The sequence below is a fragment of the Bos indicus x Bos taurus genome, chromosome 21, assembly GCF_003369695.1.
Source record: "Bos indicus x Bos taurus breed Angus x Brahman F1 hybrid chromosome 21, Bos_hybrid_MaternalHap_v2.0, whole genome shotgun sequence".
Taxonomy (NCBI): Eukaryota; Metazoa; Chordata; class Mammalia; order Artiodactyla; family Bovidae; genus Bos; species Bos indicus x Bos taurus.
The window spans coordinates 27,261,848-27,276,600 of NC_040096.1; the positions used below are offsets into that span (position 1 = coordinate 27,261,848).

Consider the following 14,753-nt stretch of genomic DNA (forward strand, 5'->3'; position numbering starts at 1 on the left):
GCCAGAGACGTGCCACGTGACACACAGCCGGCCAAGAATATTTGGTTCTGCCTGGGTTTCTGTGTATGAATTACCCACCTTGGAAGCGGGGGAAATGATGAGCATGGAATGTGGGATGAAAGGTTTGAATCTGACAAAGGGCAGAGGACTTCACAGGACAGAAGTGCCTGGGAGTGGGGCAGTGACCAGCCACGTACAGTCCAGCCTCCTGGAGCACAGCCCCTGCTCAGATCCACATGCATCTTCAGGACTCACCTGTCTTGCATGTGCTCTTTGACTTGCTCTCTGTTACTTTTGTTACTGTAGTCACACATAATGGCCTGCCTCAGAGAATCCTGCCCCTCTGCCTGACTGTTAAACTAAAGTGCCTTTGTTCAGAACTCTGTCCACCTGTGGATGGCAGGAAGGAAGAAATTAACACATTCCCTTCCTGAGACTTGCCATTCTACAAGATATTTGCAAGATTAACAGCCTTTTCAGTTTGTTTCCTCACCTCTTCTATCTCTAATTCATAAAAGAACCTGGCATCCAGCCCCCGAGAAGATGGTTATTTGGAAACATTAATCGGCCATCCTCTTGGTCAGCCGGCCCTCAGAATGCAGCTGTATTCTTTGCCTCAACACCTCGTGTCATGTGGTGAGCATAGCGAGCTTGGACCCTTGACCTTGCTCCTGACCTCTGTCCTCAGCTGATTTTAATCTGCATCCTAAGCAGCTCTGTGCCAGCTGCAAAGACAGGGAGCCAGTTCACACATCCCTCCCAGGGCAGGAGGCCCGTCTGGGCAGGACTCAGCACACAGGAACCGTGCACAGAGCCCTTGTTGCAGAGCACCCCCAGCCCTCTTCCTGGGCAGAGCTGGCTCTGAGCACCTCAGAGCAGGATTTGGACTAACAGCTGCTCCTGGACAAGTTGGTGACCCTGGGCTTCACTCTGTGTGGCCTCCCTCCACCAGGTCTTCCAGAGGCTTCCACTGCACCAGGACCCTGGGCCCCTGTCTCCACCCACTACCCCTTTTCTTCCTGACTCCTGGGTCCCTCTCCTTAGGAGAAAGCCTCCTTGAAATTCTGTCCCGCTCGTGGGCCAGAAAAAATGATTAGAAATCAGGCCAGAGCTTCAGGCCCAGGTCCATCCTGACCCTCAAGACTACACTTTTCTGTTCCTTGCCCCTGGCCAGCACAACAAGGCCCATTTTTGCAACTGTGAGCCCCTGAGGGGTGAGGATTGGCTGACCTAGACGAGCCACCCAGCCCTTCCCAGCAATGCCTGGGTTGAGGTCTTTACAAACAGCCCCCTCCAGGAGATGGGGCTTCCCTGGTGGTTCAGTTGGTAAATGAATCTACCTGCAATGCAGGCGATGCAGGTTCCATCCCTGGATCAGGAAGATCCCCTGGAGAAGGGAATGGCTACCCACTCCAGTATTCTTGCCTGAAAAATCCCCTGGACAGAGGAGCCTGGCGGGCTACAGTTTATGGGGTCTCAAGAGACCAACCTTACACTTAGACCTTTATCTTGAAAATCTGTTGCTAAGCCATGTCTGATTCTTTTATGACCCAATGGACTATAGGCCACCAGGGTCCTCTGTCCATGGGATTTCCCAGGCAAGAATACCGGAGTGGGTTGCCATTCCATTCTCCATGGAATCTTCCCCACCTAGGGATCCAAACCCAAGTCTGTGGCATTGACAGATGGGTTCTTTACCACTGAGCCATACTAAAATGGGATCTTTATCTTATTTGGAGCTTATTCTTGTGTATGGTATTCGGGAATATTCTAATTTCATTCTCATTTTCACTGTTCAAGAAACCAGTGAGGTAGGAGATAGATGGGCTCCAGGTTGGAAATTCACAATCAGCCAGCCTCTGCTCTGCATTTCCTGAGGCAACATAGGTGGGGTCCAGTTGAGGAATTTAAAACCAGCCCCCTGTTTGCTCTCAGAAATTGAAGTAACAATAGAAACGGAGTAAGTAGCCAGTCTTTGTCTCTAGTAAACATCTCAAGGGAATAATCTTGGCAAGGACAAAGAGAGGCAAAGCCCTGATTGAGTAAAGGATTAGGGAGAACACTACACGCGCGATGCGCATAAAGGCTCCTTGGAGTCAAAAGTCAGAGGATAATTCCAGGCCGTAAAGAGTCATGCTCCTCCCAGAAGCCTCCCACTTCAAGATACATCTTGGCTAAGGTTTGTATGTGCACCCCAGGGGAGGGTTCTGAGACAAATTAACCGGTGGGGGGGGAGGAGGGGTTACAAAGATCACAAAGCAAGATGATTGGCCTGAGGGAAGACAAAGACCCAGATAACTGGCCTCTTATAAAGGATATAAACTTCCAAAGGCACGACTCTCTGAGCTCACCTGTGGATCTTTCCACATGTACTTTTTTCCTCAATAAACTTTTTACTTTACTCTTTACCTTCTGCCTCCTCACCTGAATTCATCCTTGACCAGGCAGGCAAGACAAGGGACCTTAGCCCTGACTGCTGGCTCCTGTGGTTCAGTGGTTAGGACTCCCGGTCTGGGAAGCTAAGACCCTGCTTCCAGCTACTGCTCACTGCCGCTTAGAGCTGGGCACATCGGAAATGACCAGCACTCTGTCCTCCAGAGTGGCTGTCACCAATTTGTATTTCCAGCAGCAGAGGAGGACGGTTCCCCTTCCTCCACAGAGTCTGCAGCATTAAACGCTTGTGGAGTGCTTAACAATGGCCGCTCTGACTGGTGTGAGGTGATTCCTTCTTGTAGTTTTGATTTGCATTTCTCTAATATTTAGCGATGGTGACATCGTGTGACTTTTCTTAAAGGATGTGAGTTAAAGGTACCTGCTGAAGGCGGCTCCCTGAACATCTGCCCAGTTTTGAATTCTTTTTTGGTGACCACTCCTGGGGGACTTCCAGAGAGCAGTTGTTTACTTCCAGCCCCAGGTCCTTGGGAATATAAAGTGCCTATCAGTGCAGCTTGTATAGTTGCTGTCACAAAAAACAGCACAAGGGGGCAGCATTTCTTCATGTTCCACTTTCATTTTTCCTTTTTCTGGGCATTCATTGTTACTTTACTTTGGAGTAGAATTGATTTCTGATATTGCGTTTTGTTTCAGGTGTATGGGCACTTGATTTACTTAGACACAGACGTTTATCAGTTCTTTTGGGGGTTCTCTTTCTCATATAAATGATTAAAATCTGTTCCATAGACTGCCCTGTACTATTCAATGGATTAGTTGATTGTATCAAACAACTATATTAATGATATATAGTTTGATATATATTAATTAGCATAGGTTATTAGCAAAGTCTTAATTTATCCCTCAATTCTAAGATTTTTTTTTGGTAATCATAAATTTGTTTTCTAAGTTTGTGAGTCTGTTTGTATCACGCAATATCCGACATTTGAATTCATTTCAAGAATTCAACTGTCAGTGATGCCCTGTGATATTTGTCTCTCTCTCTGACTTCCTTTACTGAGTAAGGTGATCACTCTGTCCATCCACGCTGCTGTCAATGGCGTTATTCTGTTCTGATTCACGGCTGAGTAGTGTTCCAGTATAGAGGTACAACACTCGGTCCTCATTTTTCTGTCAATGGATTTCTTGGTTGAATTTGTTGCAGTGAAAAGGAAAAAAGGAGGAATGAGTTTTTTTATTTCTTAAGAACAAAGAAGATGAAGAAACAGTGAGCAGGCCTGAAAGTTCCTAGTTTTTTTACTTTAATGCTCTAACTCTGCATGCCTGTAACTAAGTTTGCTTTTCTGCCCCCTAACTCTGCAGGAGCCACACTTTGCACCTATTTTCCTTTTCTGTGCTAAATACATCCCCTATCTGGTGTTTACTCTTGCAACACCCTTCCCCTTCTAGTTGCACATCAGAAAGAAGGCCACCGAATTGCCAGACTCAACTACTGGGTTATTGATGCCAGTTTATGACTATCTTTGAAACAGTCTCACAAACTTAGAAAACAAATTTATGATTACCAGAAAAAGTCTTAGAATTGAGGGATAAATTAAGACTTTGCTAATAACCTATGCTAATTGATACATATCAAACTATATATCATTAATATAGTTTGGAAGAGGAAGAAATCAAGATCCTGTCGCCTTTGTTCCTCATCACTGACTGCGAGCCCTCCTCTTATATGAGCCCCTAAACTCATGGGGAGCACAGTTCTTGAGGCACGAGCCTACTGCGTTCCCCGTTTCACCAGCTGAGAATTAAAGCCACTTTCTATTTCCTCCAAACTCTGTGTCCATATTTTTTATTTGGCTTCACCTGGCAGAGAAACTCAAGATTTTGGCCAGCAGCAATTCTAGTTCTTGGCCATTGTCAACCGTGCTGCCCTGAAAAGAAGGGTGCGTGGGTCATTGTGAATTCTGATCTTCTCTGGGTCTAAGCCCAGACGTGGGATTATCGGACCTTACGGTTTCTGGATGTTTAGTTTATAAGGAACCTCTTTGCTGGTTTTTATTGTTCCTGCACCGGTTTACATCCACACCAAGAGTGTAGGAGTGTTCCCTTTTGCCTCCATGCTCTGCCAGTCGGATTTTCTGTAGATGTTTTAGATGGTGGCCATTCTGACCTGTGTGAGGGGACTTCTCAATGGTAGTTTTGATTTGCCTGGGCTTTGGAGAAGGCAATGGCACCCCACTCCAGTACTCTTGCCTGGAAAATCCCATGGACAGAGGAGCCTGGTGGGCTGCAGTCCATGGGGTTGCTAAGAGTCGGACACGAGTGAGCGACTTCACTTTCACTTTTCACTTTCATGCATTGGAGAAGGCAATGGCAACCCACTCCAGTATTCTTGCCTGGAGAATCCCAGGGACGGGGAAGCCTGGTGGGCTGCCGTCTATGGGGTCGCATAGAGTCAGACACAACTGAAGCAATGCAGCAGCAGCAGCAGCGTTGAGTACAGTTTGTCTCTTGAAATCGTCTTCTTGAAAGATGACCCTGTTTGAATTCCTTTCCCCTGTCTTCCTTCTGATATAGGGCAGGTGACTGAAGGGCAGGTGTCATTTACAGATACCCAGGCTTGTGAATGTTCAGAGCCTGACAGCACCTGTTTTAAAGTTGTCTGGAACGCAGTCCTGAGGAAACAGCATTACTTCCTGCACAACTCTCGTCCTCAGCCAATGAGTCTTATGGAAAACTCTGCTCCTGGATTGTCAACTAAGGAGAATGTGCCAGAAGAAACACCGAAGGCTTGGGTCTCCTTTCTCCTCCCCTTTACCCTTTATCCCCAGGATACATTCCAATTTTTGGAACACCACTCTGCAGAGGGTGCTATCATCTGTCAGTGGGGCAGCCCTAAGGACAGAGGCTGGAGTTGGGAAATCCAGCATATGGGACATATGGTGCCCAGGGGACCGTGCAAAGCTTTTCCAGCCCAGAGGCTCCACCATTTTTGGGGTGAAGTAGTTGAAGTAGGTGTGGTTTCTCTGCAGGTGGGCCTGGATCTGGAGATTGGGTGCTCATGCAGATAGCAAGAGGCCCTCCAGGTCCATCGTAGGAAGCACGTTTCCTGCCACATGCTCCTAGCTCTGTCCGCCCCGAGACCCTCCAGTCTTGAGACCGAAGCCTGCTCAGGCTCCAGGGATGTGACACCAGGCCAGGTTACTGTAGCCTGAGGGCAAGAGTCAGCACTCTTTATTTCTCTTCTTTTTTGTGTTTTTATTATTCTCTAATTTGAATTAGAGTATATAGTTGAATGACAAGGTTGTGGGGTTTTTTTTCTTTCCTTTTGGATCTACAGCAACTAGATTCACTTACACATAGATGTACATATGTTCTTTTCCGTGTTCTTCTGCAGTGCAGGATATTACAGAGTGCTGAATAGGATTTCTGTGTTACACAGTGATTCCTGGTGGCTTTTTATAATAGCCTCCCTATGTTAGACTGAAACAGCTCTTTTCCCTCAGGCACAGCTTTCTTTTCTGGGGAACATAGTTTGTGAGACTGTTTCTCTTTGGTAAAGTTCATTTGTATCCATTTTTGGATTTCAGCTAGAAGTAATATCATATGGTAATATCTCTCCCTGTGTCCCCCACTTAACTTGGTATGGTCATTTCTACTTTCTTCTCTAAGGCTGGACATAGCATTACGCTCTGCTTCTTTATGGCTGAGTGATGTTGCTTCGCATCTATGTACCCCCATCTTCCTTATCCATTCATCTGTCCTTCTATACTTAAGTTGCTCCGAGTCTTTGCTATGGTACCTCGTGCAGCCACGATCACAGGGACCACTGCCTTTCAAAATTTTGACTTTCTCGGGATTGATGCCCAGGCGTGGGGTTGCTGTGTCCTCGGGTAATGTTATGTTTATATTTTTTAAGAACCTCCATGGTGTTCTCCCTAGTTCATGTACCGTTTCACTCTCCCAACAAGAGTGTAGGAAGGGTCCCTTCCCTTCACAGCCTCTCTAAACTTATTTTTTGATGTTTAGAGATGGCCAGTCTCACCGGTGTAAGGTGATACTCACTGGGCTTCTGATTGGCCTGTCTCTAATAATTAGTAATGCTGAGCATCTTTTCATGTGCCTAATGGCAATCTGCATGCCTTCATGTAAGAAATATCCATTTTGATCTTTGACTCATTGATTTCTTGGGTTTTTCATCTTTTTGATATTAAGCTGCAAGAATTGTTTCTATATTTTGGACACAGATTCCTTGTGAGTATCTTCATTTGCAAATGTACTTTCCCATTCTGAGGGTTGTCTTTCTCTTTTGTTTAAGGTTTCCTTTGCTGTGCAAATGCTTTTAAGATTAATTTGGCCCCGTTTTCTAACTTTCGTTTGAAAGTGAAAGTCACTCAATCATGTCCAACTCTTTGTGGCCTACCAGGCTCCTCTGTCCATGGGGATTCTCCAGGCCAGAACACTGGAGTGGGTAGCCTTTCCCTTCTCTAGGGGATCTTCCCCACCCAGGGATCGAACCTAGATCTCCCACATTGTAGGCAGATTCTTTACCAGCTAAGACACAAGGAAAGCCCAAGAATACTTGATTGGGTAGCCTATCCCTTCTCCAGGGTATCTTCCTGACCCAGGAAATAAACCAGGGTCTCTTGCATTGCAAGTGGATTCTTTACCAACTGAGCTATCAGGGAAGCCCAACTTTTGGATTATTTTTCATTATTCTGAGAGGTGGATCCTAAAAGCACTGGTGGAATTGATGTCACAGCATGTCCCACCTATAGTTTCCTCAAGAATTTCACAGTATCCATCCTTACATTTAGATCCTTATCTTATTTGAAGCTTATTTTTGTGTATGGTTTGAGGAATGTTCTAATTTCATTCTCATTTTCAGTGCTCAGAACCACCCTGCTGGCCTCCATACTGACTTTCACCTATTTTCCTTTCCGGCAGTGGAGGAGGGTTCCCTCTTCTCCACAGCTTCTGGCGGATTTACCCTTAGCAGTTGTTGTTCAGTCTGTCACATCCGCCTCTTTATGCCCCGTGAACTGCAGCACGCCAGGCTTCCCTGTCTTTCACTACCTGCCTGAGTTTGCTCAAACTCACATCCACTGAGTCAGTGTTGCCATCCGACTATCTCATCCTCTATCACCCCCTTCTCCTCTTGCCCTCAATCTTTCCCAGCATCAAGGTCTTTTCCAGTGAATCAGTTCTTCACATCAGGTGCCAAAGTATTGGATTTTCAGCTGCACTCAATATGCCAGCAAATTTGGAAAACTCAGCAGTGGCCACAGGACTGGAAAAGGTCAGTTTTCATTCCAATCCCAAAGAAAGGCAATGCCAAAGAATGCTCAAACTACCAAACAATTGCACTCATCTCACACGCTAGTAAAGTAATGCTCAAAATTCTCCAAGCCAGGCTTCAGCAATATGTGAACCGTGAAATTCCTGATGTTCAAGCTGGTTTTAGAAAGGCAGAGGAACCAGAAATCAAATTGCCAACATCCGCTGGATCATGGAAAAAGCAAGAGAGTTCCAGAAAAACATCTATTTCTGCTTTATTGACTATGCCAAAGCCTTTGACTGTGTGGATCAAAAGAAACTGTGGAAAATTCTGAAAGAGATGAGAATACCAGACCACCTGACCTGCCTTCTGAGAAATCTGTATGCAGGTCAGGAAGCAACAGTTAGAACTGGACATGGAACAACAGACTGGTTCCAAATAGGAAAAGGAGTACGTCAAGGCTGTATATTGTCACCCTGCTTATTTAACTTATATGCAGAATACATCATGAGAAACGCTGGACTGGAAGAAACACAAGCTGGAATCAAGATTGCCGGGAGAAATATCAATAACCTCAGATATGCAGATGACACCACCCTTATGGCAGAAAGTGAAGAAGAACTCAAAAGCCTCTTGGTGAAAGTGAAAGTGGAGAGTGAAAAAGTTGGCTTAAAGCTCAGCATTCAGAAAACTAATATCATGGCATCTGGTCCCATCACTTCATGGGAAATAGATGGGGAAACAGTGGAAACAGTGTCAGTTAATAACACTGTTATTATTATTAACCCAAAACAGTTATTGTTTTGGGCTCCAAAATCACTGCAGATGGTGACTGCAGTCATGAAATTAAAAGACGCTTCCTCCTTGGAAGGAAAGTTATGACCAACCTAGATAGCATATTGAAAAGCAGAGACATTACTTTGCCAACAAAGGTTCATCTAGTCAAGGCTATGGTTTTTCCTGTGGTCATGTATGGATGTAAGAATTGGACTCTGAAGAAGGCTGAGCGCCGAAGAATTGATGCTTTTAAACTGTGGTGTTGGAGAAGATTCTTGAGAGTCCCTTGGACTGCAAGGAGATCCAACCAGTCCATTCTAAAGGAGATCAGCCCTGGGTGTTCTTTGGAAGGAATGAAACTCCATTACTTTGGCTAAAGCTGAAACTCCAGTACTTTGGCCACCTCATGCGAAGACTTGACTCATTGGAAAAGACTCTGATGCTGGGAGGGATTGGGGGCAGGAGGAGAAGGGGACGACAGAGGATGAGATGGCTGGATGGCATCATTGACTCAATGGACATGAGTCTGGGTGAACTCCGGGAGTTGGTGATGGACAGGGAGGCCTGGTGTGCTGCGATTCATGGGGTCGAAAAGAGTCGGACACGACTGAGCGACTGAACTGACTGACTGAACTGACCAGTTCTTCCGGTGAATATTCAGGACTGATTTCCTTCAGGATTGACGGGTTTGATCTCCTTGCAGTCCAAGGGGCTCTCAAGAGTCTTTACCAGCACCACAATTTGAAAACATCAATTCTTTAGCATTCAGCCTTCCTTATGGTCCAGCCTCACATCTGTTCATGACTACTGGAAAAACCATAGCTTTGACCGTAATGGACCTTTGCCAGCAAAGTCATGTCTGCTTTTTAATACACTGTCTAGTTTGGTCATAGCTTTTCATCCAAGGAGCACGCGTCTTTTAATTTCGTGGCTGCAGGCACAGTCTGCATTGATTTTGGAGCCTGAGAAAATGAAATCTGACACTGTTTCCACTTTCTCCCCATCTATTTGCCATAAACTGATGGGACCAGATGTGAGGATATTCTTTTTTTGAATGTTGAGTTTTAAGCCAACTTCTTCACTTTTCTCTTTCACCTTCATCAAGAGGCTCTTTAGTTCCTCTTTACTTTCTGCCATTAAAGTAGTCTCATCTGCATATCTGAGGTTATTGACATTTCTCCTGGCAGTCTTGAATCCAGCTTGTGAGTCATCCAGCATTTCATTGTGAAATCCAGCATTTCACATGATGTACTCTGCATATAAGTTAAATAAGCAGGGTGACAATATACAGCCTTGACGTACTCCTTTCCCAATTTGGAACCAGTCTGTTTTTCCATGTCCAGTTGTAACTGTTGCTTCTTGTCCTGAATGGAGGTTTCTCAGGAGGCATGTAATGTGGTCTGCTATTCCCATATCTTCAAGAATATTCCACAGTTTGTTGTGATCTAAAGAGTGAAAGTCTTTAGCATAGTCAAGGAAGCAGAAGTAGAGGTTGTTTTTTTTTTTTTAATTCTCTTGCTTTTTCAATGATCCAACAGATGTTGGCAATTTTATCTCTGGTTCCTCTGCCTTTTCTAAATCCATGTTGTACATCTAGAAGTTCTTGGTTCATGTACTGCTGAAGACTAGCTTGAAGGATTTTGAGCATAATCTTACTAGCATTTGAAATGAGTGCAATTGCATGGTAGTTTGAACATTCTTTGGCATTGCCTTTCTTTGGGATTGGAATGAAAACTGACCTTTTCCAGTCCCATGGCCATTGCTGAGTTTTTCAAATTTGCTGGCATATTGAGTGCAGCACTTTCACAGCATCATCTTTTATGATTTGAAGTAGCTCAGCTGGAATTCCATCACCTCCACTAGCTTTGCTTGTAGTAATGCTTCCTAAAGCCCACTTGAATTCACACTCCAGGATATCTGACTCTAGGTGAGTGACAACACCATTGCAGTTGTCTGGGTCATTAAGAACTTTTTTGTACAGTTCTTCTGTGTATTTTTGCCACCTCTTCTTAATCTCTTCTGCTTCTGTTAAGTCCTTGCCATTTTTGTCCCTTTTTGCGCCTATCTTTGTAAGAACTATTCCCCTGGTGTCTCCAGTTTTCTTAAAAGATCTTTAGTCTTTCCCATTCTATTGTTTTCCTCTATTTCTTTGCAGTGTTCACATAACAAGGCTTTCTTATCTCTCCTTGCTGTTCTCTGGAACTCTGCATTCACTTGGGTATCTTTTCCCTTCTTCTTTGCCATTCACTTCTCTTCTTTCCTCAGCTATTTGTAAGGCTAGTCACACAACCACTTTGCCTTCTTGCATTTCTTTTTCAGTATGCCTTCCTGGAAGAAATATCGATTTTGATCCGTTGATTTCTTGGGTTATTCAACTTTTTGATATTAAGCTGCAAGGATTGTTTCTATGTTTTGGACACAGATTCCTTGTGAGTATCTTCAATTACAAATATATTTTTCCTATTCTGAAGGTTGTCTTTCTCTTTTGTTTAGGGTGTCCTTTGCTATGCAAATGCTTTTAAGATTAACTTGGTCCCATTCTCTAACTTTTGGTTTATTTTTCATTATTCTGAGGGATGGATCCCAAAAGCACCTGGTGGAATTGATGTCACAGCATGTCCCACCTATAGTTTCCTCAAGAGTTTCATAGTATCCATCCTTACATTTAGATCTTTATCTTATTTGAAGTTTATTTCTGTGTATGGTTTGAGAGAGATTCTAATTCATTCTTCTTTTCTTTTTTTTTTTTTTGTAAAATTAGATCATTTTAATGTTGGCTTTTTTCTTTTTTAAAACAGTAGAATAAATAGTTTTCTTTGACTGAAGACAACATGTAAGGTTGATTGGTAGTATTCAGAAATATCAGAGTAATGGTTTCCCAATTGGTGTGTAGTCTTCAGTAATTATAAGGAGTTATTTGTATGTAACTGCTGTCAAACCAGTAAGACTGCATTTATGCATCCATCATTTTCAGGATTATTAGTAACCTGGGCATATTTTCCCCAGATGACTTTGCCTCCTTGTGTTACAAGGCCCAACTTGCTCACGTTCACCTCAATGACAGTTCCTTTGGTAATAACACCCAAAGTTGTATATAGTGGGGATGAGGGATTCTTCTTTACACCAAGTATTGGCAAGCAAAAGGCAGCTTTCAGTTCAGGATGTGTTACATGAGCCTTCTTGAAACGTAATCCCATTGGCCTAATGAATCTTTCATATTTAGGTGGTTTTCGAGTAAAGCCATCTCCAACAAAGCAGACTTTAGTAACCATCCTCTTCCAGGCTTTCTTCTTTCTCTTTCCTGTTCAAATAACTTTTAATACTTCTGTTTCTCCCTGGGCATGAACTTTAGGCAGAGGGACCTCCCATTTTCCTGCTTTCTCTTTTCGTTTCTGTTTAATCATATTGGAAAGTACTTTAGCTCAAGACTGTCCCTCTCGGTCCAGTAGATATGCAGGTACTGCTCCTTGTGGAGTCTTTTCATCATTCTTCTGTTTGGTGTTTCTCTTTTCATGGATCTTAATAGTCTTTGTCATTTGTATTTTCTCAGCATGGCGCTGTTTATGGTAGAGCTTAGCTTTCAGACCAGTCATCTTTTTTGCTTTCTTTGAACGTTCATGAGTCTCTCAACCTTCCTTCTTTCTCTTTTTCTCATGGTAATCCAAACGATATCCATAGCGCTTACGGTGTAACTCAACATATCCATTTTGTGGCATGGTGATAGCTGCCGAGCCGCCGGGTGCAATCTCCGCGGCACGAAGAAGCTCTCAATTTTCGGCTCTCAGAGACCCACCTCATTCTTCTTTCCATTGCTCAAGGAACCAGCAGGCTGGCCTCCATATTGGTGTTCACCTGTTTTCATTTTTAGCATCAGAGGAAGAGAGTTCCCTTTTCTCCACAGCATTTGGTGGATTTGACCTTTGTAGAGTATTGACAGTGTCCATTCTGGCAGGTTTGGGGTGATACCTCATTTCAGGATTGAACACACTTCCCTAATATTTAGCGATGCTGACATCTGTTCATGTGATTTTTTTTTTTTAAGGTGTGAGTTAAGGGTACCTGTTAAAACTGGCTTCATGAAGGTCTACCCAGTTATGAGTTCTTTTCAATGACCACCCTCGGCTGAGCGACTTCACTTTCACTTTCACTTTTCACTTTCATGCATTGGAGAAGGAAATGGCAACCCACTCCAGCGTTCTTACCTGTAGAACCCCAGGGACGGGAGAGCCTGGGTGGGCTGCCGTCTATGGAGTCGCACAGACACGACTGAAGCGACTCAGCAGCAGCAGCAGCAGCAGCAGCAGCAGCAGGAGACTCCGGAAGGCAGTTGTTTACTTACACCTCCCTCCCACTCCCAGATCTTGTGACTATTAAGTGTCAGTCAACACAACTTTTATAGTTGTAGTTCCCAATATGGCCACACTTTCTTTTGCGCTGCACTTTCTTTTTTCTTCTTCTTTTTTAACCCTTTTTCTAAACTGTCATTGTTTTTTTTTATATTGGAATAGGGCTTCCCAGGTGGTACTAGTGTTAAAGACCCTGCCTGCCAATGCAAGAGACATCCTTTTAGGTGTTTTGAGATGGCCATCCTGACTGATGTGAGGTGATATCACATCAGACTTTTGATTTGCCTTTGTGTCAGAATGAGAGATGCTGAGCATGTTCTCATGTGCCTAATCACAATACCCATGTCTTCCTCCAAGAAATATCCATTTCTGTGTTTGGCCCATTTGTGTCTTGGGTTGTTGTGTTTTTGATATTGAACTATTTGGGGCTCCTTGTATGTTTTGGAGATGAATTCCTTGTCCGTATCTTCATTTGCAAATATTTCTTCCCATTCCAGGTTGCAATTGTCTTTCATTTGGGGTTTCCTTTGTTGTGCAAATGCTTTTATGGTTAATTAGTTTCTGTCTTCTTATTTTTGGTTTATTTTTCATTCATTTAAGAGGTGTATCCAAAGAGACCTTCCTGCAATTTATGTTACTGTATGTCCTGGCTATGGCTCCTCAAGATTTTCTAAATCCTGACATTTAGATCTTTTATTTGGAGTTATTTTGTGTATGGTGTTAGGGACTATTCTAACTCATCCTCATTTTCCTTGTATCAGTATCCATCTCTCTATCCTTCACAGTGTCTGTTAGCAATTTACATTCCCAGCATCGGTGGAGGAATGCTCCCTTTTCTCCACACCTTCACCAGTGGTTATTGTTTGTCAAGTTTCTAGGAATGGCCATTCTGACTGCTGTGTGGTGATACCTCGCTGCGGTTTTGACTTGCATTTCTTTGATATTTAGCCATGTTGATGTCTTTTCATGAGATTTGTTTTAAAGGGTGTGAGTTAAACTTACCTCTTGAGATGGGTCTTGTATGCCTGCCCTGTTTTGAATTCTTTTTCAATGACCACCACTAGGACATGTCTTGAGGTTAGTTGTTTTTCACTTACGACAAAAGTCCAAATAGTCAAATCTAAGGTTTTTTCAGTAGTTATGTATGGATGTGAGAGTTAGATCATAAAGAATGCTGAGCGCTGAAGAACTGATGCTTTGCAATTGTGGTGCTGGAGAAGACTCTTGAGAGTCTGTTTGACAGCAAGATCAAATCAGTCAGTCCTTAAGGAAATCAACCCTGAATATTCATTGGAAGGACTGATGCTGAAGCTGAAGCTCCAGTACTTTGGCTGCCTGACACGAAGAGCTAATCGTTGGTAGAGACCCTGATGCTGGGAAAGATTAACGGCAGGAAGAGAAGAGGGTGACAAAGGATGAGATGGTTAGATGACATCACCTACTCAATGAACATGAGTTTTGGAAAATTCCAGGATATAGTCAAAGACAGGGAAGACTGATGTGCTGCAGTGCATGGGGTTGCAAAGAGTCAGACATGACTGAGCAACTAAATTTAAACAGGAACCCTGTGAATATTAAATATCAGCACAGCTTTTCAAGTTGTTGTTACTGACAATGACCACAAGGTGGCAGCATTACTTTATGTCCAACTTTTTTTTTTTTCCAGTCCTGTCATTTTCTTATTATTTAGCATTGGCATAGAGGTGATTTTAGAGGTGATTTACGATGTGGCATTTGTTTCAGGGGTAAAGGAACTTGATCCAGTTATATATAGACATTTATCTATTCTTTTTCTTGTTCTTTTTCACATCTAGATGATTACCATCTGCTCAGTAAACTTCCTGTGGTATTCAAAACTCTTAATTTTCCCAACTTTATCTGGAGATTGAGGGCTCATGCAGAGGGCAAGAGGCACTCCAGGAACATCATGGGGCACCCTGCCTCCCACATCCTTCCAGGACCTG

General features: G+C 43.6%; 1 pseudogene across 1 annotated transcript; it reads right to left on the bottom strand.

Moving 5' to 3' along the window:
- Positions 1-11,228: 11,228 nt before the first annotated feature.
- On the bottom strand, positions 11,229-12,187 carry LOC113879854 (annotated as a pseudogene). The gene has a single exon (XR_003507483.1). The product of XR_003507483.1 is annotated as a ribosome biogenesis protein NSA2 homolog pseudogene (transcript).
- Positions 12,188-14,753: the final 2,566 nt, after the last annotated feature.